General features: G+C 38.3%; 1 long non-coding RNA gene across 1 annotated transcript; it reads right to left on the bottom strand.

Moving 5' to 3' along the window:
• Nucleotides 1–1293: 1293 nt before the first annotated feature.
• Nucleotides 1294–23999, bottom strand: LOC117077922. The gene is made up of 3 exons (XR_004434869.1): nt 23867–23999; nt 6525–6677; nt 1294–2048 (listed from the first exon to the last, which is right to left on the bottom strand). It is a non-coding gene; the product is annotated as an uncharacterized LOC117077922 (long non-coding RNA).
• Between the last annotated feature and the right edge of the window lie 331 nt (nt 24000–24330).

Below are 24330 nucleotides of genomic sequence, written 5' to 3'. Positions count from 1 at the left end.
CACAGCAGACCTTTACATTTACATTAGAAACCTTACAGGGCAGAAGAGAGTAGCATGATATATTTAAAGTGCTGAAGGAAAAAACAACTTTTACCATAGCAAAGTATATTTGGTGAAAATATCCTTCAAACATAAAGCAGAAATAAAAACTTTCCAAGACAAACAAAAGCTGTGGGATTTCATCAACATCAGACCTGTCTTACAAGAAACTCTAAAGGGAGTTCCTCAATCTAAAAAAAAGATATTAATAAGCAAGAAGCTATCATCTGAAGGTATAAAACTCATTGGTAATAGTGAGCACACAGAAAAACAGAATATTATAACACTAATTGTGATGTGTAAACTACTCATATCTTAAGTAGAAAGAGTAAAAGATGAACTGATATAAAATAAGTATGACAAATTTCCAACACGTAGACTGCTGAGACCAGCTCGGTCTCAGAGACCCTAACCCAGTGGTGCTAGAGGAATTAAAGACACACACACAGAAATATAGAGGTGTGAAGTGGGAAATCAGGGGTCTCACAGCCTTCAGAGCTGAGAGCCCCAAACAGAGATTTACCACATGTTAACAGCAAACCAGTCATTAGCATTGTTTCTATAGATATTAAATTAACTACAAGTATCCCTTATGGGAAACAAAGGGATGGGTCGAATGAAGGAATAGGTTGGGCTAGTTAACTGCAGCAGGAACATGCCCTTAAGGCACAGATTGCTCATGCTATTGTTTGTGGCTTAAGAATGCCTTTAAGCGGTTTTCCACCCTGGGCGGGTCAGGTGCTCCTTGCCCTCATTCCCACAAACCCACAATCTTCTAGTGTGGGTATCAGGGCCATTATGAACATGTTACAGTGCAGCAGAAATTTTGTTTATGGCCAGTCTTGGGGCCGGTTTATGGCCAGATTTTGGGGGGCTTGCTTCCAACATGTACCCCTTCTCTGATTTGCAAATTGATAAAACCAAGGGCAGCTTTGTCACGGTGAGCTACTTCTCGCAGGAGTCAGGATCCACATCTGCAGAGTATACAAAGACAAACAACATAGATTAAAAGCACAATTATCATTGAAATCACAGAGCTTCCAAGTGTTTTTATCCATTTTAATGGGTTACTAGCTGCTAATTTGTCTGTAGCTCCTTCAAGCACTCCAGTTCCTGGCATTAAGGTCAGGTGTGCCTGGGATGCTTTAAATATTTGTTCTTTTAATTTTGCTATATCCAAAAACAAGTTTGTAGAGTATCCTTCTAGATGCTTTTTTATTCTTTCCCAAATTTTGATCTTATTAAGAGCATTTAATAGTTCCGCAAATCCTTATGTTTAGCTCTTAGAGCAGGCCATATCATTTGAGGTTGAGGTGCCACTATACCCCCATGGTTCCAGATAATAGGAACTTTTGCTGTGCTTCTTATTATATCTACCATCTGACCGTTTTGTTCAGATAATCTGAACATAGTGTGACCGTGGTATGCAGACTGAGAGGTGCAATTCAAGCTAAACATCCCCTTAGGGGACCAATTAATAATGATTCCATAGGAATCGTTGTGTAGCACCTCTGCCTGTTCTGCAAAGCAATCTTCCTACACAAGTATGTTCATTTTTTCTAACTGGGTCCAATCCTGTTTACAAATAGGATTTTGAGGGCAGTATGCCTCAATTATAGGAGCAGATTTATTAGAGTAAATACTGAGATCAGAAAGCATGTGTAATGTGTCATAGAGTGATTGCATCCAAGCATTATTACCAGCCCTTATGGAAGGAATACTCATGGCAGTGGTGATAACCGCTATCATAGCTACCATTAAATTATTTATTGTGACTGGTTGTCTGCTTTCCTCAGGTTTTCTTCTGCCATCTGTGACAGCTTCTTGATCTGTCCCCAGGTGGGTGGCTGTGTTCGACGGGTGTTGCTCATGACAGTTAGGGTCCTCCTCAGTGTCAGTCTCGACATGGCTGCAACCGGGGGGTCCTCAGGATCCTCCCAGAGTCTCATCTGGCTCATGATAAGGTTTCAGGTGTCCTGATGTTATCCAAATTGGCTGTTGATTTTGGCCTGGAGAAATACAAGCATAATCTCTACCCCAAGTTATTATTTTACCTATTTCCCAAGTTTTTGTTATGGGATCTTTTCACCAAATAATGCTAGATTCAATTGTGTATCGGCTGTCCTGTAATCCCTATTTTTCTCCTTTTTTGTTTTTGTCAGCAGTTGTTCATCTATATGAAATCGTAACTGAGCAATTTCAATTAACTGTGTGGAATGAATCACGTATGAAGAATCAGAAATCACATTAATAGGCATATCAAAAGCGGTCAATACCTCATTTACAGCTACAAGCTCTGCTTTTTGAGCTGAAGTATAGGACGTCTGGAAAACTTTACTTTTTGAGTCAGAATAAGAAGCTTTACCATTACTAGGCCCATCTTTAAAAACATTCTCAGCACCTTCAATTGGTTTAAATTTAGTTATTTTAGGGAGAATCCAATTAGTTAATTTCAAAAACTGAAACAGCTTCGTTTTAGGAAAATGATTATTGAGAATACTCACAAAGTCAGCTAAATGGGTTTGCCAAATAAGACTATTTATAAAAGCTTGCTGTATTTGTGCCTTCATGAGAGGGACAATAATTTTTCCAGGATCATATCCATGTAATTTAACAGTCCAAGTTCTCCCAATCCCTATCATAGTAGCGATTTGATCTAAATAAGGAGTTAGAGTCTATGAATTAGTATGTGGAAGAAAAAGCCACTCTACTAAGTCCTGTTCTTGGACAATAACACCAGTAGGTGAATGCTGAGTTGAAAAAATTAGCAAATCTAGAGTTTTCTCTGGATCTATTTTATTTATCTGAGCTTTATGGACTTGCTTCTCAATCAGTTATAACTCTGCCTCAGCCTCCTTTGTTAATTGTCGGGGGCTAGTGAGACTAGGATTTTCTCTAAGGATAGAAAACAGATTACTCATGGCATAGGTAGCAACACCTAGAGTAGGTAATAACCAATTAATATCCCCTAGTAATTTTTGAAAGTCATTTAATGTTTTTAGTTGATCCCTACATATGGTTACTTTCTGTAGCACAATGGTAGTGTCATTTGCTAAGGTCCCCCAGTAGGAGTAAGGCGTAGTAGTCTGAATTTTGTCAGGAGCTATGATTAAACCAGCACAAGAAATCGAATTTTGCAAGTGATCATAACATTGGAGTAATATTTCTTGAGTGGGGGCAGCACAAAGTATATCATCCATATAGTGAATAAGGTAACACTGTGAAATTTTTTTATGAGTAGGTTCAATTGCTTGCCCCACATATGTCTGGCAAATTGTTGGGCTGTTTGATATGCCCTGTGGCAACACTTTCCAGTGATAACGCTTAGCAGGCTGCCGGTTGTTTACTGCAGGAATTGTAAATGCAAACCATTACAGTCTTGCTCAGCAAAAGGGATAGTAAATTATTCTACTACAAAGACACATGCACACGTATGTTTATTGCGGCACTATTCACAATAGCAAAGACTTGGAATCAACCCAAATGTCCATCTGTGACAGACTGGATTAAGAAAATGTGGCACATATACACCATGGAATACTATGCAGCCATAAAAAAGGATGAGTTTGCATCCTTCGTAGGGACATGGATGCAGCTGGAAACCATCATTCTTAGCAAACTATCACAAGAAGAGAAAACCAAACACCGCATGTTCTCACTCACAGGTGGGAACTGAACAATGAGGAAACTTGGACTTGGGAAGGGGAACATCACACACTGGGGCCTATCATGGGGAGGGGGGAGGGGGGAGGGATTGCATTGGGGAGTTATACATGATATAAATGATGAATTGATGGGTGCTGACGAGTTGATGGGTGCAGCACACCAACATGGCATAAGTATACATATGTAACAAACCTGCACGTTATGCACATGTACCCTAGAACTTAAAGTATAATAAAAAAAAAAAAAGAAAGAAACAGTCTTTTAAATCTATGACTATTGAAGGCCAATTTTTTTGAAATTATACCAGGAGAAGGCAATTCTGGCTGTAATGCTCCCATAGGTTGTATAACTGAATTGATGGCTCTTAAGTCAGTTAACATTCTCCATTTACCTGATTTTTTCTTAATTACGAAAACTGGAGAATTCCAAGGGGAAAAGGTTGGAGCTATGCGCCCATTCTAATTGTTCAGTAACTAATGTCTCTAAAGCCTCCAGTTTCTCTTTACTTAGCAGCCATTGTTCTATCCTAATTGGCTTATCTGTAACCATTTTAAAGATATAGGTTCTGGAGGCTTAACAATGGCCATCATCAAAAATTATATCCTAATCTTTGGCGGGAACTTTGTTTCCCGCTTGAAGCAATTCTTTCAAATCTTGCAAATTTTTTTCTAGTCCCATACCAGGGACATACCCCATTTCATGCATCATATGTTGACTTTGAGGGCTATATAATTGTTCTGGAATTAGAACTTGTGCTCCCCATTGTTGTAATAAATCTCTTCCCCATAAATTTATAGGTACAGAAGTTATAATAGGTTGAATAGTCCCAGGTTGTCCATCGGGCCCTTCACAATGCAAAATATAACTACTTTGATATACTTCAGGGGCATTACCAACTCCAACTATGTTAAATTGAGTGGGTTGAATTGGCCACATGGATGGCCAGTGCTGTAGTGAAATGATTGAAATATCTGCTACTGTATCTACCAAACCTTTAAATTTCTTTCCTTGAATAGTTATTTCACAGGTAGGACATTTATCAGTAATATGATTTACCCGATAAGCTGCTTTGCCTTGTTTATTTGTGCTTCCAAATCCTCCTGTTCATTTAATTTCACTTTTTCCCATTCCCACATACAGCACAGTAAGGAGCTGTGCTATGCACTCTCCTGGTTCTGCTTTCCAGGGAACAGAAGTAGATATAACAATTTGAATGTCCCCATTGTAATCTGAATCAATGACTCTTGTATGTATTTGTACGCCTTTTAAACTTACACTAGACTTTCCTAAAAGTAATCCTATTGTCCCTGCTGGCAAGAGTCCACAGACTCTTGTTGGGATCTTTTGCGGGGGTTCCCCAGGCAGAAGGCTCACAGCTTTTGTGCAGCATAAATCTCCTGTGGCACTACTGGCTGTGGCAGGGGACAGACATTGTACAGGGGTGAGGGAATGGCCTGAGCTGGAAATGCCCCGGTTTAGAACAGGGCCCGGGACGGGCCCCTTATGGTGTTTCCCGAAATCGGGTTCCCATCTTTATCAAACTTAGAGTGACACCGAATAGCCCAATGTTTTCCTTTTTTACATTTTGGACATATTTCAGGCTCAACAGTTTTCTTTTTTCCCCTATCTGGCAGCCTGACTAGCTGATTTTTTCTACATTCTTTTTTAGTATGATCATGCTTCCCACAGTTAAAACAAGCTCCAGGAAATGGAGTATTTACTTTATCCACTCTCAGTCCTGCCATTGCCTGTGCCAACAAAGTAGCTTTATGCAGAATACCTCCAATACCATCACAGGCCTTGATATAATCAACTAAATGTGCTTTCCCTCTGATAGGTCACAAAGCAGCCTGGCAATCAGGATTAACATTGTCAAAAGTTAATAACTGCAACACTATATCCTGAGCAGCTGAATCTGCAATCATCTTTTTAAGGGACTCCTGTAACCGAGCTATAAAATCAATGTATGGGTTCTCTTGGTCCCTGTTTTATAGCACTAAAGGAAGGGTATTGTTCCCCACCTGAAGTGGTTTTTTCCCCTAAGCTCTAATGCACACTCCTCTAAGCTGTTCTATGGCATCATCCTGCATGACCAGTTGTACATCTAAACCAGCCCAGCCGCCAACCCCCAAAAGTTGGTCTGCAGTTAATTTGAGGTTTGGCCTGGGCATTGCGAGCTGCTTGAATGGAAGCTTCATCTGCCCACGAAGTTTTAATTTTAAGAACTGAGCAGGAGTTAGACAAGCTCAAGTAAGAGTGTCCCAGTCAGTAGGAATCATCTGACTGGAAACAGCAACATTCTTTAACAGTCCCATTACAAAAGGAGAACCTGGTTCATACTGATTTATAGCTTGTTTAAATTATTTGAGTAATTTAAAAGGAAAAGGCTCAAATGTAGCTGTAATATTTCCCTGTTGATCTGGGGGATGTATTCTAACAGGGAACTGCCAAGCCTCTAAATCACTGTCTTGTCTAGCTTGCTGAATTCCTGCCTGAATAGAACGAAGAGCCGTTGCTCGAGGCGCTGCTCGAACAGTCACTGGGGCAACTACTTTTCGCCCAGTGTCCTCTGGAAAAGAAAGATCTGGAGGTCATTTTCTTCAAAATAATAATGAGGGGGTGCAGAAGGGTAGGGATGAACCTCTCCTTCCTTTGTGCTTTAGCTGGCAAATAAACATGCTCTGTAACCTTGTCTGTTACTTCGCTATATTCTTGTTCCTCCTCATTATCAGTGTGAAAAAGTTCCAAGGTGAAACGAACCAGACCCCATACCTGTCCCATCGTTACTCTGATGCTTCCGAGCTCCCCTTCTTACTCACCACAGGAACTGCTTTAAGAGTACTCGGGTATCCTCCAGCTAGTTTTCCATTCCAACCATCATTCTGGCGACCCTTCGACCTGGATTTGAGCCCCCACGAATGGACGCCACTTGCTGAGACAAGCTCAGTCAAGGAGACCCTAACCCAGCGGTGCTAGAGGAATTAAAGACACACACACAGAAATATAGAGGTGTGAAGTAGGAAATCAGGGGTCTCACAGCCTTTAGTACTGAGAGCCCCAAACAGAGATTTACCCACATATTTATTAACAGCAAACCAGTCATTAGCATTGTTTCTATAGATATTAAATTAACTAAAAGTATCCCTTATGGGAAACGTAGGGATGGGCCGAATTAAAGGAATAGGTTGGGCTAGTTAACTGCAGCAGGAACACTCCCTTAAGTCACAGATCACTCATGCTATTATTTGTGGCTTAAGAATATCTTTAATAGGTTTTCCACCCTGGGCGGGCCAGGGGTTCCTTGCCCTCATTCCTGTAAACCCAAAACCTTCCAGTGCGGGCATCAGTGGCATTATGAACATGTTACAGTGCTGCAGAGATTTTGTTTATGGCCAGTCTTGGGACCGGTTTACAATCAGATTGTGGGGGGATTGCTCCCAACATAGACAGTACATTAAGATATAAATGGAAACAAAAAAAGTTAAAAAGCACATGAAAAAAGTTAAAGTGTAGAGCTTTATTAGTTTTCTCTATGTTTATTTGTTTGTTTGTATATGTAATCAGTGTTAACTTGTCACCAGTTTAAAATAATGGGTTATAAGACATTATCTGCAAGCTTCAGTGTAACCTCAAATCAAAAACACACAACAGAAACAAAACAAAACAAACAAACAAAAAAAACAAGAAATTAACACATACCACCAGAGAAAATAATCTTCACTAAAAGGAAGACAGGGAAGAAGAAAAGAAGGAAGAGAAGACCACAAAACAACAGAAAACATAACAAAATGACAAGCGTAAGTCCTTACTTATCAATAATAACATTGAATGTAAATGAACTAAACTTTCCAGTTGAAAGGTGTAGAGTGGCTGAATTGACAAAAAATTAGAACTATCTGTTGCCTACAAAAAACATACTTCATGTATAAAGCCAATATAGAATGGAAGTAAAGGGATGTAAAAAGATATTCCATGTGAATGGAAACCAAAAAAGAGCAAGAGTCACTATAGTCATATCAAACAAAATAGGTTTCAAGACAAAAACTATAAATAGAAACAAAGAACATCATTATAAAATACAAAATGGGTCAATTAAACAAAAAGATGTAACAATTATAAATATGTATGCACCCAACAATGGAGCATGCAGATATATAAAATAAATATTACTGGAGCTAAGGAGAAAGACAGACATCAACACAATAATAGCTGGAGACTTCAACACTCCACTTTTAGGATTGGACATCATCCAGACAGAAAATCAACAAACATCAGACTTAATCTCCATTATAGACTAAATTGAGCTAGTAAATATTTATAGAATCTTTCATCCAATGGTTGGAGAATACATGCTCTTATTCTCAAAACATGGATTATTCTTAAGGATATATCATATATTAGGTCACAAACAAGTGTGAAAACAGTTTTTAAAAATTTGAAATAATATCAATTATCTTCTCTGACCACAATGGGATAAAACTAGAAATCAATAACAAGAGGAATTTTGAAAACTATACAGACATACGAAAATCAGACAATGTGCTCCCGAACGACCAATGGTTCAATTAAGAAATTAAGAAAGAGGCTGGGCGTGGTGGCTCAAGCCTGTAATCCCAGCACTTTGGGAGGCCAAGATGGGTGGATCACAAGGTGAGGAGATCGAGACCATCCTGGCTAACACGGTGAAACCCCATCTCTACTTAAAAAAAAAAATACAAAAAACTAGCCGGGCGAGGTGGCGGGCGCCTGTAGTCCCAGCTACTCGGGAGGCTGAGGCAGGAGAATGGCGTGAACCCGGGAGGCGGAGCTTGCAGTGGGCTGTGATTCGGCCACTGTGCTCCAGCCTGGGCGACAGAGCGAGACTCCATCTCAAAAAAAAAAAGAAATTAAGAAAGAAATTGGCCGGGTACAGTGGCTCATGCCTGTAATCCCAGCCCTTTGGGAGGCCGAGATGGGCAGATCACGAGGTCAGGAGATCGAAACCATCCTAGCTAACATGATGAAACCCCATCTCTACTAAGAATATAAAAACATTAGCTGGGTGTGGTGGTGAGCCCCTGTAGTCCCAGTTACTCAGGAGGCTGAGTCAGGAGAATGGCGTGAACCTGGGAGGTGAAGCTTGCAGTGAGCTGAGATCACACAACTGCACCCCAGCCTGGGTGACAGAGCAAGACTCTGTCTCAAAAAAAAAAAAAAAAAAAAAAAAAAGAAAAAGAAATTAAGAAAGAAATTGTGTAAAATTTCTTAAAGCAAGTGATAGTGGAAACACAATATAACAAAACCTATGGAATACGGTGAAAGCAGTACTAACAGGGAAGTTTATAGTTATATGTGCCTATATCAAAGAAGTAGGAAAACTTCAAATAAACAACCTAATAATGCATCTTAAAGAATTAGAAAAGCAAGAACAAACCAAACACAAAATTAGTAGAAGAAAATAAATAATTTAATCAGAGCACAAATAAATGAAATTTAAATGAAGAAAACAATACAAAAGATCAATGAAATGAAAGTTGAGTTTCTGAAATAATAACAAAATTGACAAACGTTAGTCAGAGTCATTATGAAGAAATGAGAGAAGATCCAGATAAATAAAATTGGATATACAAAGTAGACATTACAACCAATACTACAGAAATTCAAAGAATCATTAGAGGCTACTATGAGCAGGTATATGCCAATAAATTGGAAAATCCAGATGAATAGATAAATTTCTAGACACATACAATGTGCCAAGATTGAACCAGAAAGAAATACAAAACCTGAACAGCAAAGCCATTATAAAAATTCTCCCAGGAATGTAAAGCCTGGACTCAATGGCTTCATTGCTGAATTTTACCAAACATTTTAAGAAGAACTAACACCAATCCTACTCAAATTATTCCAAAAAATAGAGGAGGGAATATTCCAAACTAATTCTACTAGGCCAGTATTATCCTGATACCAAGACCAGACAAAGACACATCAGAAAATAAAGTACAGGCTAATATGTCTCCTGAATATTGATACAAAAATTCTCAACAAAATACTAGCAAACCAAACTTAACAATACATTAGAAAGAGCATTCATCATGACCAAGTGGGATTTATTCCAAGGATACAAGGATGATTCAACATATGCAAATCAATCAATGTGATACAACATATCAAGAGAATGTAGGACAAAAAACATATGATCATTTCAATTGATCCTGAAAAACATTTGATAAAATTCAACATCGTGTCATGATTTTAAAAGAATCTAAAAAAGTTGAGTATCGGCCAGGTGCAGTGGCTCAAGCCTGTAATCCCAGAACTTTGGGAGGCCGAGACGGGCGGATCACGAGGTCAGGAGATCGAGACCATCCTGGCTAACATGGTAAAACTCCGTCTCTACTAAAAAATACAAAAAACTAGCCGGGTGAGGTGGCGGGCGCCTATAGTCCCAGCTACTCGGGAGGCTGAGGCAGGAGAATGGCGTAAACCCGGGAGGCGGAGTTTGCAGTCAGCAGAGATCCGGCCACTGCACTCCAGCCTGGGTGACAGAACGAGGCTCCGTTTCAAAAAAAAAAAAAAAAAAGGTGAGTATCAAAGGAATATATCTCAACATAATAAAAGCCATATATAACAGACCCACAGCTAATAATTAAACAGAATGGAAGAAAAACTGAAAGCCTTTTCTTTAAGATCTGAAACACAAGGATGCTCCCTTGCTACACTGTTGTATTATTCCATTCTTGCATGGCTATAAAAAACTATCTGAGATTGGGTAATTGATAAAGAAAGGGTTTAATTGACTTACATTTCTGCAGGCTGTACAGGAACTACGGCTGAGGAGGCCTCAGGAAACTTACAATCATGACAGAAGGCAAAGGGAAAGCATGCACGTCTTACATAGCTGGAGAAGGAGGAACAGCGAGATGCGGGAGGTGCCACACACTTTTAAACAACCAGATCTCGTGAGAACTCACTCATTATCAGAGAACAGCAAGGGGGAAATCTGTCCCCATGATCCAATCAGCTCCCACCAGTCCTCACCTCCAAAATTGGGGATTACAATTTGACATGAGATTTGGGTGGGGACACAAATCCAAACCATATTAACTGTTATTCAAAATAATACTGGGAGTCCCAGTTAGAGCAATCAGACAAGAAAAAGAAATGAGGGGCACCCACACTGTAAAGGAAGAAGTCAAATTATCCTTGTTTACAGATGATATTATCTTATATTTGGAAAAACCTAAAGACTCCACTAAAAAAATTAGGAGAACTGATAAACAAATTCAGTAAAGTTGCAGGATACAAAGTCAACATACCAAAATCAGTAGCATTTCTATATGCCAATTGTGAACAATCTGAAAAGGAAATCAAGAATGTAATCCCATTTGTAATAGCTACAACAATATTAAGTACCTAGGAATTAACCAAAGAAGTGAAAGATCATTATAATAAAAATTATAAAATATTGATGAAAGAAATTGAAGAGGACACAAAAAATGTCAAGATATTCAAAATTCACAAATTGGAAGAATCAATATTGTTAAAATGTCCATACTACCCAAAGAAATCTATGGATTCAATGCAATCCCTATCAAAATTCCAATGACATTCTTCACAGAAATTTAAAAAAAAACTATTCTAAAATGTATATTCAATCACAAAAGATCCAGAATAGCCAAAGCTGTCCTGAGTAAAAAGAACAAAACAAGAAGAATAACATTTCCTGACTTCAAATTATACTACAGAGCTATTGCAACCAAAACAGCATGGTGTTGGAATAGAAACAGACATATAGCAGTGGCTCACACCTGTAATTCCTGCACTTTGGGAGGCTGAGGCGAGTGGATCACCTGAGGTCAGGAGTTTGAGACCAGCCTGGCCAACATGGTGAAACCCCGTCTCTACTAAAAATACAAAAAATTTGCCGGACATGGTGGCCGGTGCTTATAATCCCAGCTACTCAAAAGGCTGAGGCAGGAGAATCACTTGAACCCAGGAGGTGGAAGTTACAGTGAGCCGAGATTGTGCCACTGCACTCCAGCCTGAGCGACACAGAGAGACTCCATATCAGAAAAAAAGAAACAGACATATAGATCAATGGAACAGAATAGAGAACTCAGAAACAAAGCTATGCATCTATAGTGAACTCATTTTCGACAAAGCTGCCAAAAAATACACTGTCTCTTAAATAAATGGTCCTGGGAAAACTGGTTACCATATGCAAAAGAATGAAACTAAAACCCTCTCTCTCACCATATACAAAAATCATATCAAAATGGATTAAAGACTTATATCTAAGAACTCAAACTATGAAACTACTACAAGAAAATGTTGGGGCGAATCTCCAGGACATTGGACTGGTAAATATTTCTTGAGTAATATCCTACAAGCACAGGCAACCAAAGCAAAAATGGACAGATAGGATCACATTGTTACCTTTGCTGTGCAGAAGTTACAAAGCTACTGCACAGCAACGGTAATAATCAACAAAGTGAAGAGACAACCCACAGAATGGGAGAAAATATTTGCAAACTATCTATCTGACAAGAGATTAACCATGAGAATATATAAGGAGCTCAAACAACTCTATAGGAAAAAAATCTAATCATCCAATTAAAAATGCGAAAAGATCTGAATAGACATTTCTCAAAGAAGACATACGAATGGCAAATAGCTATAAGAAAAGGTGCTCAATATCACTGATCATCAAAGCAATACAAGTAAAAACTACAATGAGCTATTACCTCACCCCAGTTAAAATGACTTTTATCCAAAAGTTGGGAAATAACAAATGGTGATGAGGATGTGGAGAAAAGGGAACTCTTGTACACTGCTTTTGGGAATGTAAATGAGTACAACTACAAATTTTGGGGTCTCCTGAAAATAAAAAAATAGAGCTATTATATGAGCCAGCAAATCCACTACTAGTTACATACCCTAAGAAAGGAAATTAGTATATTAAAGAGATATCTGCCTACCCATGTTTATTGCAGCACTAGTCACAATAGTCATGATTTGGAAGCAACTCAAGTGCCCATCAACAGATGAATGAATAAAGAAAATGTGGTACATATACACAATGGAGTACCATTCAGCCATAAAAACAGAGTAAGATCCTGTCATTTGCAACAACACAGATGGAACAGGAGGTCATTATGTTGAGTGAAATAACCCAGGCACAGAGAGAAATACTTCATGTGTTCTCGCTTATTTTCATGAGCTAAAAATTAAAACAATTGAACTCATGGAGATAGAGAGAAGGATGGTTATAAGGGGCTGGGAAGGGTAGTTGCAGGAGAATGCAGGGGTGTTTGGGAAGGAAGTGGGGATGGTTAATGGGTACAAAAAAAAAATAGAAAGAATGAACAAGATCTAATATTTGATAGCACAACAGGGCGACTATAGTTAAAAATAATTTAATTGGGCCAGGTGTGGTGGCTCATGCCTGTAATCCCAGCATCTTGGGAGGCTGAGGTGGGTGGATAACCAGGTCAGGAGATCGAGACCATCCTGGCTAACATGGTGAAACCCCATCTCTACTAAAAATACAAAATATTAGCTGGGCGTGGTGGCAGGCGCCTGTAGCCCCAGCTACTTGGAAGGCTGAGGCAGGATAATGGCGTGAACCCAGGAGGCAGAGCTTGCAGTGAGCCGAGATCATGCCACTGCATTCCAAACTGAGTGACAGCAAGACTCCGTCTCAAAATAATAATAATAATAATAATTTAATTGTACTTTTAAAAATAAAATGGTATAATTGGATTGTTTGTAACACAAAGGATAAATAATTGATGTGATGGATACCCCATTTATCCTGATATGATTATTACACGTTGTATGCCTATATCAAAATATCTCATGTACCCAGGAAATATATATATACGTGCTGTATATCCAGAAACCTTAAAAATAAAAAAAATTAAAGTAAAAGAGAGAAAAAGACTTTCTCAGACAAATTAAAATTAGGAAATTTGTTGCCATGCCACAATATACACTTCAAACAACGTTAAAAGAAGTTCTTCAGAGAGAAAAATAATAGAGATCAGAATTTTGGATCTACATAAAGAAAGGAAGAACATTAGAGAAGGAATAGATGAAGATAAAATAAAATCTTTTCTTATTTTAATGAATGTATCAGGTTACAATTTATTCAAAATAACAATGGTAACAATGCATTCAGTGATTATTGCTATGGATAAGTGATAGGAATAACAGCAATGTTTTAAGTGAAAGGAGGGAGAAATTGGGAATACTCTTTTAATTAGTACTTATCCATGAAAATATATAGTATTATTTGGAAGTGGAATTTTATTAGTTATAAATATGTATTACAAACTCTATGGTGACCACTAAAAAAAGTTTGAAAAAAGTATTATTGATATGCTAAGAGAAGAGATAAAATGGAATTACATAAGGTGCTCAATTAAAACCAGACAAGACAGAAAAAGAGTGGAAGACAAAAAAGAAAGAGATATAACAGTGATAACAATTAGAAAACAGGTAAAATATGGTAGATATTAATTCACTATACCAATAACCACTTAAGTTTTAATAATTTAAGTACATTGAAAGAAATGAACTGTCAAAGTGCATAAAACAACATGACTCAACTATATATTTTCTATATTCTACAAGAAACCGACTTTAAATATGAAGACATAGATAATGTAACAGTAAAGGGGTTGAGAAAAATATACCATGTTAATTCTAACGAAAAGAAAGCTATAGTAGCTATATCATCTTAGGCAAAGAAAATTTAAAGGAAGGAAAATTACAGGGATAAAGAGGGGTACTGAATAATGATAAAAGAGTCGATTCTCCAAAGAGACATAAAAACCCTGAAGGTGTATGTGCCTAACAGAGAGCCATCAAAAAATATGAATCCAAAATTTACAAAACTGCAAAGAGAAGTAGATGAATCAACTATTTTTTTTGTTGTTTATTTATTTTTTTATTATACTTTAAGTTCTAGGGTACATGTGCATAACGTGCAGGTTTGTTACATATGTATACTTGTGCCATGTTGGTGTGCTGCACCCATCAACTCGTCAGCACCCATCAATTCATCATTTATATCATGTATAACTCCCAATGCAATCCCTCCCTCCTCCCCCCTCCCCATGATAGGCCCCAGTGTGTGATGTTCCACTTCCCGAGTCCAAGTGATCTCATTGTTCAGTTCTCACCTATGAGTGAGAACATGCGGTGTTTGGTTTTCTGTTCTTGTGACAGTTTGCTAAGAATGATGGTTTCCAGCTGCATCCATGTCCCTACAAAGGACGCAAACTCATCCTTTTTTATGGCTGCATAGTATTCCATGGTGTATATGTGCCACATTTTCTTAATCTAGTCTGTCACAGATGGACATTTGGGTTGATTCCAAGTCTTTGCTATTGTGAATAGTGCTGCAATAAACATACATGTGCATGTGTCTTTGTAGAAGCATAATTTATAATCCTTTGGGTATATACCCAGTAGTGGGATGGCTGGGTCATATGGTACATCTAGTTCTAGATCCTTGAGGAATTGCCATACTGTTTTCCATAATGGTTGAACTAGTTTACAATCCCACCAACAGTGTAAAAGTGTTCCTATTTCTCCACATCCTCTCCAACACCTGTTGTTTCCTGACTTTTTATGATGATTGCCATTCTAACTGGTGGAGATGGTATCTCATTGTGGTTTTGATTTGCATTTCTCTGATGGCCAGTGATGATGAGCATTTTTTTCATGTGTCTGTTGGCTGTATGAATGTCTTCTTTTGAGAAATGTCTGTTCATATCCTTTGCCCACTTTTTGATGGGGTTGTTTGTTTTTTTTCTTGTATATTTGTTTGAGTTCTTTGTAGATTCTGGATATTCCCTTTGTCAGATGAGTAGATTGCAAAAATTTTCTCCCATTCTGTAGGTTGCCTGTTCACTCTGATGGTAGTTTCTTTTGCTGTGCAGAAGCTCTTTAGTTTAATTAGATCCCATTTGTCAATTTTGGCTTTTGTTGCCGTTGCTTTTGGTGTTTTAGACATGAAGTCCTTGCCCATGCCTATGTCCTGAATGGTACTACCTAGGTTTTCTTCTAGGGTTTTTATGGTATTAGGTCTAACATTTAAGTCTCTAATCCATCTTGAATTATCTTCGTATAAGGAGTAAGGAAAGGATCCAGTTTCAGCTTTCTACTTATGGCTAGCCAATTTTCCCAGCACCATTTTTATAAATAGGGAATCCTTTCCCCATTTCTTGTTTCTCTCAGGTTTGTCAAAGATCAATGGCTGTAGATGTGTGGTATTATTTCTGAGGACTCTGTTCTGTTCCATTGGTCTATATCTCTGTTTTGGTACCAGTACCATGCTGTTTTGGTTACTGTAGCCTTGTAGTATAGTTTGAAGTCAGGTAGCGTGATGCCTCCAGCTTTGTCCTTTTGACTTAGGATTGTCTTGGCAATGCGGGCTCTTTTTTGGTTCCATATGAACTTTAAAGCCGTTTTTTCCAATTCTGTGAAGAAATTCATTGGTAGCTTGATGGGGATGGCATTGAATCTATAAATAACCTTGGGCAGTATGGCCATTTTCACGATATTGATTCTTCCTATCCATGAGCATGGTATTTCTTCCATTTGTTTTGTCCTCTTTTATTTCACTGAGCAGTGGTTTGTAGTTCTCCTTGAAGAGGTCCTTTACATCCCTTGTAAGTTGGATTCCTAGGTATTTGATTCTCTTTGAAGCAATTGTGAATGGAAGTTCATTCCTGATTTGGCTCTCTGTTTGTCTGTTACTGGTGTATAAGAATGCTTGTGATTTTTGCACATTAATTTTGTATCCTGAGACTTTGCTGAAGTTGCTTATCAGCTTAAGGAGATTTTGGGCTGAGACAATGGGTTTTCTAATATACAATCATGTCATCTGCAAACAGGGACAATTTGACTTCTTCTTTTCCTAACTGAATACCCTTTATTTCTTTCTCTTGCCTGATTGCCCTAGCCAGAACTTCCAACACTATGTTGAATAGGAGTGGTGAGAGAGGGCATCCCTGTCTTGTGCCAGTTTTCAAAGGGAATTTTTCCAGTTTTTGCCCATTCAGTATGATATTGGCTGTGGGTTTGTCATAAATAGCTCTTATTATTTTGAGGTACGTTCCATCAATACCAAATTTATTGAGCGTTTTTAGCATGAAGGGCTGTGAATTTTGTCAAAAGTTTTCTGCATCTATTGAGATAATCATGTGGTTCTTGTCTTTGGTTCTGTTTATATGCTGGATTACGTTTATTGATTTGCGAATGTTGAACCAGCCTTGCATCCCAGGGATGAAGCCCACTTGATCATGGTGGATAAGCTTTTTGATGTGCTGCTGAATCCGGTTTGCCAGTATTTTATTGAGGATTTTTGCATCGATGTTCATCAGGGATATTGGTCTAAAATTTTCTTTTTGTTGTGTCTCTGCCAGGCTTTGGTATCAGGATGATGTTGGCCTCATAAAAGAGTTAGGGAGGATTCCCTCTTTTTCTATTGATTGGAATAGTTTCAGAAGGAATGGTACCAGCTCCTCCTTGTACCTCTGGTAGAATTCAGCTGTGAATCCATCTGGTCCTGGACTTTTTTTGGTGGGTAGGCTATTAATTATTGCCTCAATTTCAGAGCCTGCTATTGGTCTATTCAGGGATTCAACTTCTTCCTGGTTTAGTCTTGGGAGAGTGTAAGTGTCCAGGAATTATCCATTTCTTCTAGATTTTCTAGTTGATTTGCGTAGAGGTGTTTATAGTATTCTCTGATGGTAGTTTGTATTTCTGTGGGGTCCGTGGTGATATCCCCTTTATCATTTTTTATTGCGTCTATTTGATTCCTCTCTCTTTTCTTCTTTATTAGTCTTGCTAGCGGTCTGTCAATTTTGTTGATCTTTTCAAAAAACCAACTCCTGGATTCATTGATTTTTTGGAGGGTTTTTTGTGTCTCTATCTCCTTCAGTTCTGCTCTGATCTTAGTTATTCTTCCTTCTGCTAGCTTTTGAATGTGTTTGCTCTTGCTTCTCTAGTTCTTTAATTGTGATGTTAGAGTGTCAATTTTAGATCTTTCCTGCTTTCTCTTGTGGGCATTTAGTGCTATAAATTTCCCTCTACACACTGCTTTAAATGTGTCCCAGAGATTCTGGTATGTTGTATCTTTGTTCTCATTGGTTTCAAAGAACATCTTTATTTCTGCTTTCTTCATTTCGTATGTACCCAGTAGTCATTCAGGAGCAGGTTGTTCAGTTCCATGTAGTTGAGCGGTTTGGATTGAGTTTCTTAGTCCTGAGTTCTAGTTTGATTGCACTGTGGTCTGAGAGACAGTTTGTTATAATTTCTGTTCTTTTACATTTGCTGAGGAGTGCTTTACTTCCAATTATGTGGTCAATTTGGAATAAGTGCGATGTGGTGCTGAGAAGAATGTATATTCTGTTGATTTGGGGTGGAGAGTTCTATAGATGTCTATTAGGTCCGCTTGTGCAGAGATGAGTTCAATTCCTGGATATCCTTGTTAACTTTCTGTCTCGTTGATCTGTCTAATGTTGACAGTGGAGTGTTGAAGTCTCCTTATTATTGTATGGGAGTCTAAGTCTCTTTGTAAGTCTCTAAGGACTTGCTTTATGAATCTGGGTGCTCCTGTATTGGGTGCATATATTTAGGATAGTTAGCTCTTCCTGTTGAATTGATCCCTTTACCATTATGTAATGGCCTTCTTTGTCTCTTTTGATCTTTGATGGTTTAAAGTCTGTTTTATCAGAGACTAGGATTGCAACCCCTGCTTTTTTTGTTCTCCATTTGCTTGGTAGATCTTCCTCCATCCCTTTATTTTGAGCCTATGTATGTCTCTGCATGTGAGATGGGTCTCCTGAATACAGCAGACTGATGGGTCTTGACTCTTTATCCAGTTTGCCAGTCTGTGTCTTTTAATTGGAGCATTTAGTCCATTTACATTTAAGGTTAATATTGTTATGTGTGAACTTGATCCTGCCATTATGATATTAACTGTTATTTTGCTCGTTAGTTGATGCAGTTTCTTCCTAGCCTCGATGGTCTTTACATTTTGGCATGTTTTTGCAATGGCTGGTACCGGTTGTTCCTTTCCATGTTTAGGGCTTCCTTCAGGTCTCTTGTAAGGCAGGCCTGGTGGTGACAAAATCTCTAAGCATTTGCTTATCTGTAAAGGATTTTATTTCTCCTTCACTGATGAAACTTAGTTTGGCTGGATATGAAATTCTGGGTTTAAAATTCTTTTCTTTAAGAACGTTGAATATTGGCCCCCACTCTCTTCTGGCTTGTAGAGTTTCTGCCAGAGATCTGCTGTTAGTCTGATGGGCTTCCCTTTGTGGGTAACCCGACCTTTCTCTCTGGCTGCCCTTAAGATTTTTTCCTTCATTTCAACTTTGGTGAATCTGGCAATTATGTGTCTTGGAGTTGCTCTTCTGGAGGAGTATCTTTGTGGCGTTCTCTGTATTTCCTGAATTTGAATGTTGGCCTGCCCTACTAGGTTGGGGAAGTTCTCCTGGATGATATCCTGAAGAGTGTTTTCCAACTTGGTTCCATTTTCCCCCCTCACTTTCAGGCACCCCAATCAGACGTAGATTTGGTCTTTTTACATAATCCCATACTTCTTGCAGGCTTTGTTCATTTCTTTTTCTTCTTTTCTTTTGGTTTCTCTTCTCGCTTCATTTCATTCATTTGATCCTCAATCGCTGATACTCTTTCTTCCAGTTGATCGAGTCGTTTACTGAAGCTTGTGCATTTGTCACGTATTTCTCGTGTCATGGTTTTCATCTCTGTCATTTCGTTTATGATCTTCTCTGCATTAATTAGTCTAGCTGTCAATTCTTCCACTCTTTTTTCAAGATTTTTAGTTTCTTTGCGCTGGGTACGTAATTCCTCCTTTAGCTCTGAGAAGTTTGATGGACTGAAGCCTTCTTCTCTCATCTCGTCAAAGTCATTCTCTGACCAGCTTTGATCCGTTGCTGGCGATGGCTGCGCTCCTTTGCAGGGGAGATGCGCTCTTATTTTTGAATTTCCAGCTTTTCTGCCCTGCTTTTTCCCCATCTTTGTGGTTTTATCTGTCTCTGGTCTTTGATGATGGTGACGTACTGATGGGGTTTTGGTATAGGTGTCCTTCCTGTTTGATAGTTTTCCTTCTGACAGTCAGGACCCTCAGCTGTAGGTCTGTTGGAGATTGCTTGAGGTCCACTCCAGACCCTGTTTGCCTGGGTATCAGCAGCAGAGGTTGCAGAAGATAGAATATTGCTGAACAGCGAGTGTACCTGTCTGATTCTTCACTTTGGAAGCTTCCTCTCAGGGGTGTACTCCACCTGTGAGGTGTGGGGTGTCAGACTGCCCCTAGTGGGGGATGTCTCCCAGTTAGGCTACTCAGGGGTCAGGGACCCACTTGAGCAGGCAGTCTGTCCGTTCTCAGATCTCAACCTCCGTGTGGGAGATCCACTGCTCTCTTCAAAGCTGTCAGACAGAGTCGTTTGCGTCTGCAGAGGTTCTGCTGCTTTTGTGGCTGTTGTTTAGCTGTGCCTGTCCCCAGAGGTGGAGTCTACAGAGACAGGCAGGTTTCCTTGAGCTGCTGTGAGCTCCACCCAGTTCGAGCTTCCCAGCGGCTTTGTTTACCTACTTAAGCCTCAGCAATGGCGGGCGCCCCTCCCCAGCCTCGCTGCTGCCTTGCGTTAGATCGCAGACTGCTGTGTTAGCAATGAGGGAGGCTCCGTGGCGTGGGACCCTCCCGGCCAGGTGTGGGATATTTTCCTGGTGTGCCCGTTTGCTTAAAGCGCAGTATTGGGGTGGGAGTTACCCGATTTTCCAGGTGTGTGTGTCTCAGTTCCCCTGGCTAGGAAAAGGGATTCCCTTCCCCTTGCGCTTCCCAGGTGAGGCGATGCCTCGCCCTGCTGCTTCAGCTCTCGCTGGTCGGGCTGCAGCAGCTGACCAGCACCGATTGTCCGGCACTCCCTAGTGAGATGACCCCAGTACCTCAGTTGAAAATGCAGAAATCACCGGTCTTCTGTGTTGCTCGCGCTGGGAGTTGGAGACTGGAGCTGTTCCTATTCAGCCATCTTGCTCCGCCCCCCGAATCAACTATTGTAGGTAGAGACTTCAATACCTTTTATCAGTAATTGACAGATTTAGCAAGCATAAAATCAATAAGGATATAGTTAAACAGAAGATCATGAATCGGTTGTATCTAATTGATATTTATGGAATACTTCATCCAACAACAGCAGAATACACACTCTTTTCAAGCTTACACAAATTATTTATCAAGATAGATGACATTCTGGGCTATAAAACACACCTTAAAAATTTAAAAGAATAGATATCATGCAAAGTATGCTCTCAGACCACAGTGGAATTAAATTAGAAATCAACAAGAGACAGATAACTGGAAAACCCCCCCAAATACTTGAAGGTATAAATAACGCACTTAACAATTAATATTGTTAAAATGATCATACAGCCCAAAGTATCTACAGATTCAATGTTATCCCTATAAAATACCAACTTAATTTTTTTACCAAATTAGAAAAAACAATTCTAAAATTCTTGTGAAACCAAAAAGATCCTGAATAGCCAAAGCAATTCTATGCAAAAATAATAAAACTGGATGCATCATATTATCTGATTTAGAATGATACTACAAGTCTATAGTAACCAAAACAGCATGATATTGGAATAAAAGTAGACACATAGATCAATGGAACTGAATAGAAAACCCAGAAGTAAAGGCACATATTTACATCCAACTGGTGTTTGACAAAATCATCAAGAACGTACACTGAGAAAAGGACATTCTTTTCAAGAAATGGTGCTGAGCAATTGGGCTGTCATTTGCAGAAGAATAAAATTGGACCACTGCTTCTCACTATATACAAAAATCCACTCAAGATGAATTAAAGACTTAAATGTAAGACATGAAATTATAAAAATACTAGAAGGAAACCTATGGAAAACTCTTCTGGACATTTGTCTGGGCAAAGAATTAATGACAAAAACCCCAAAAGAACAGGTAACTAAAACAAACATAGACAAATGGGACTTAATTAAACTAAAGAGCTTCTGTGTAGCAAAATAACTAATCAACAGAGCAAACAGACAACATGCAGAATGGGAGAAAATATTTGCAAACTAAGCACACATCAGGGGACTACTATCCAGAATTTTCAAGGAACTCAAACAATTCAACAACAATAACAACAAAATTATCCCATTAAAAAGTGAACAAAGAACATTAATAGATACTTTTCAGAAGACATACAAATGGCCAACAGGCATATGAAAAATGCTGAACATCACTAATCACCAGAGAAATGTAAATTAATATCACAATAAGATATCATCTTACACTAGTTAGAATGGCTATTTCTTTGGAATGGCTATTTTTAAAAACACAAAATATAACAGATATTCATGAGGATGTGGAGAAAAGGGAACTCATACACTGTTGGTAGAAATGTAAATTAGTAAAACATCTATGGAAAACATTATGGAGACTTATCTAAGAACTAAAAGTAGAACTACCAGTCAATCCAGCAATCCCACTGCTAGGTATCTACTCAAAGGAAAAGGAAGAATTACATCAAAAAGATACCTGCACCTGTATGTTTACTGCAGCACTATTTACAATAGCAAAGATATGGAATCAACCTAACTATCCATCAATGAATGATTGGATGAAGAAAATGTGGTATGTATACATAATGGAATACTATTCAACCATAAAAAGAATAAAATCATGTCTTTTGCAGCAACACAATGAACTGGAGTCCATTGTCTTAACTGATACAAGTCAGACACAGAAGGATAAATACCACATGGTCTCACTTATAAGTGGGGAGCTAGATAATGTGTATACATGGATGTAGAGTGTGGAATTATAGACAATGGAGATTCAGAAGGCTAAGTGGGTTGGAGGGTTATGGATGATGATAAATTACTTAACGGGCACAATGTGTATTATACAGATGATTGACACCCAGAAAATCCTGACTTTACCACTACATAATATATACATGTAACAAAATTACATTTGTATCCCATAAAATTAGATAAATAAAATTAAAATAAACAAAATGGCAGCAGTAAGTCTTTACCTCTCAATAATTACTTTGAATATACATAGATTAAATTTTTCAATCAAAAGACAGAGAGTGACTGAATGGAAAAAAATGAATACCCAACTACATGTTACCTACAAGAGACTCACTTCAATTTAAGGACGCACAAAACTAAAAGTGAAAAGATGAAAAAAGATATCTCATGCAAATGGAAACGAAAATAGAACAGGAGTAGCTGTACTTAGATTAAATCGACTTAAGTACAAAACTGTAAAATTAGACAGAGAAGGACAGTATATAATGATAATGGTGTCAATCCATCAGGTGGACATAAAAATTGTAAGTATACTTGCACTTAACATAGGAGTACCTAAATATATAAAGGATATTAATGAATCTGAAGGGCAAGATGGACTATAATACAATAACAGCAGGGGACACTGGGAGGCCAAAGTGGGCGGATCACGAGGTCAAGAGATCGAGACCATCCTGACCAAGATGGTGAAACCCCATCTCTACTAAAAATACAAAAAGTAGCTGGGTGTGGTGGTGCATGCCTGAAGTCCCAGCTACTCAGGAAGCTGAGGCAGGAGAATCACTTGAACCTGGGAGGTTGAGGTTGCAGTGAGCTGAGATTGTGCCACTGCACTTCAGTCTGATGACAGAGTGAGACTCCATCTCAAAAAAAAAAAAAAAAAAAAAAGCAGGGGACATTAAGTCTGACTTTTAACAATGAACATATCCGGAGAGAAAATCAACAAGGAAAACTTGGACTTAAACTGTACTTTAGCCCAAGGGTAACTATCAGGCATACAGAAAGAATTCATCCAACAGCAGGAGAATATACATTATTTTTAAAACTCACACAGAGCATTTCCAGAAGATCATATGCTAGCCTCAAAACAATCTTAACACATTTCAAAAGACTGAAATTATATAAAGTATCTGACCACAATGGTACAAAACTAAAAATAAATAACAGAAAAAAATTTGAAAACTTCACAAATACATGAGAATTAAACCACATACTTCTAAACATCAATGGATCAGTGAAGAAATTAAAAGGAAAATTTTAAATATCTTGAGACAAAATGGAAACACAATATAACAAAACTTACGGGATGCAGCAAAAGTAGTTCTAAGGGGAAAGTATAGACCAATAAATACCTGTAACAAAAAAGAAGAAAGTCTCACATGAACAACCTAATATTACAACTCAAGGAACTGGAAAAAAAACAAATTAAGCCCAAAGTCAGAGGAAGGAAGGAAATAATAAAGATTTGACTAGAAATAAATTAAATAGAGACTAGAAATACAATAGAAAAGATCAAGGAATTGAAGAGTTAGTTTTTTGAAAATATAAAAAAAAGTGACAAAACATTAGACTAAAAAAAGACAAATGACTTAAATAAATAAAAGCAAGGATGAAAAAGAAGACATTATAACTGATACCACAGAAATTGAAAAGATCATAAAAAACCACCATAAAAAATTATACACCAACATATTGAATAACCTACAAGAAATGGATAAATTCATAGATACATACACCTACTAACACCGAATTATGAAGAAATAAAAA

The sequence above is a fragment of the Trachypithecus francoisi genome, unplaced genomic scaffold, assembly GCF_009764315.1.
Source record: "Trachypithecus francoisi isolate TF-2019V2 unplaced genomic scaffold, Tfra_2.0 Lachesis_group6, whole genome shotgun sequence".
NCBI lineage: Eukaryota > Metazoa > Chordata > Mammalia > Primates > Cercopithecidae > Trachypithecus > Trachypithecus francoisi.
The sequence above is the reverse complement of the archived record's forward strand: the minus strand, read 5'-3'. Positions and strand labels throughout refer to the sequence as shown.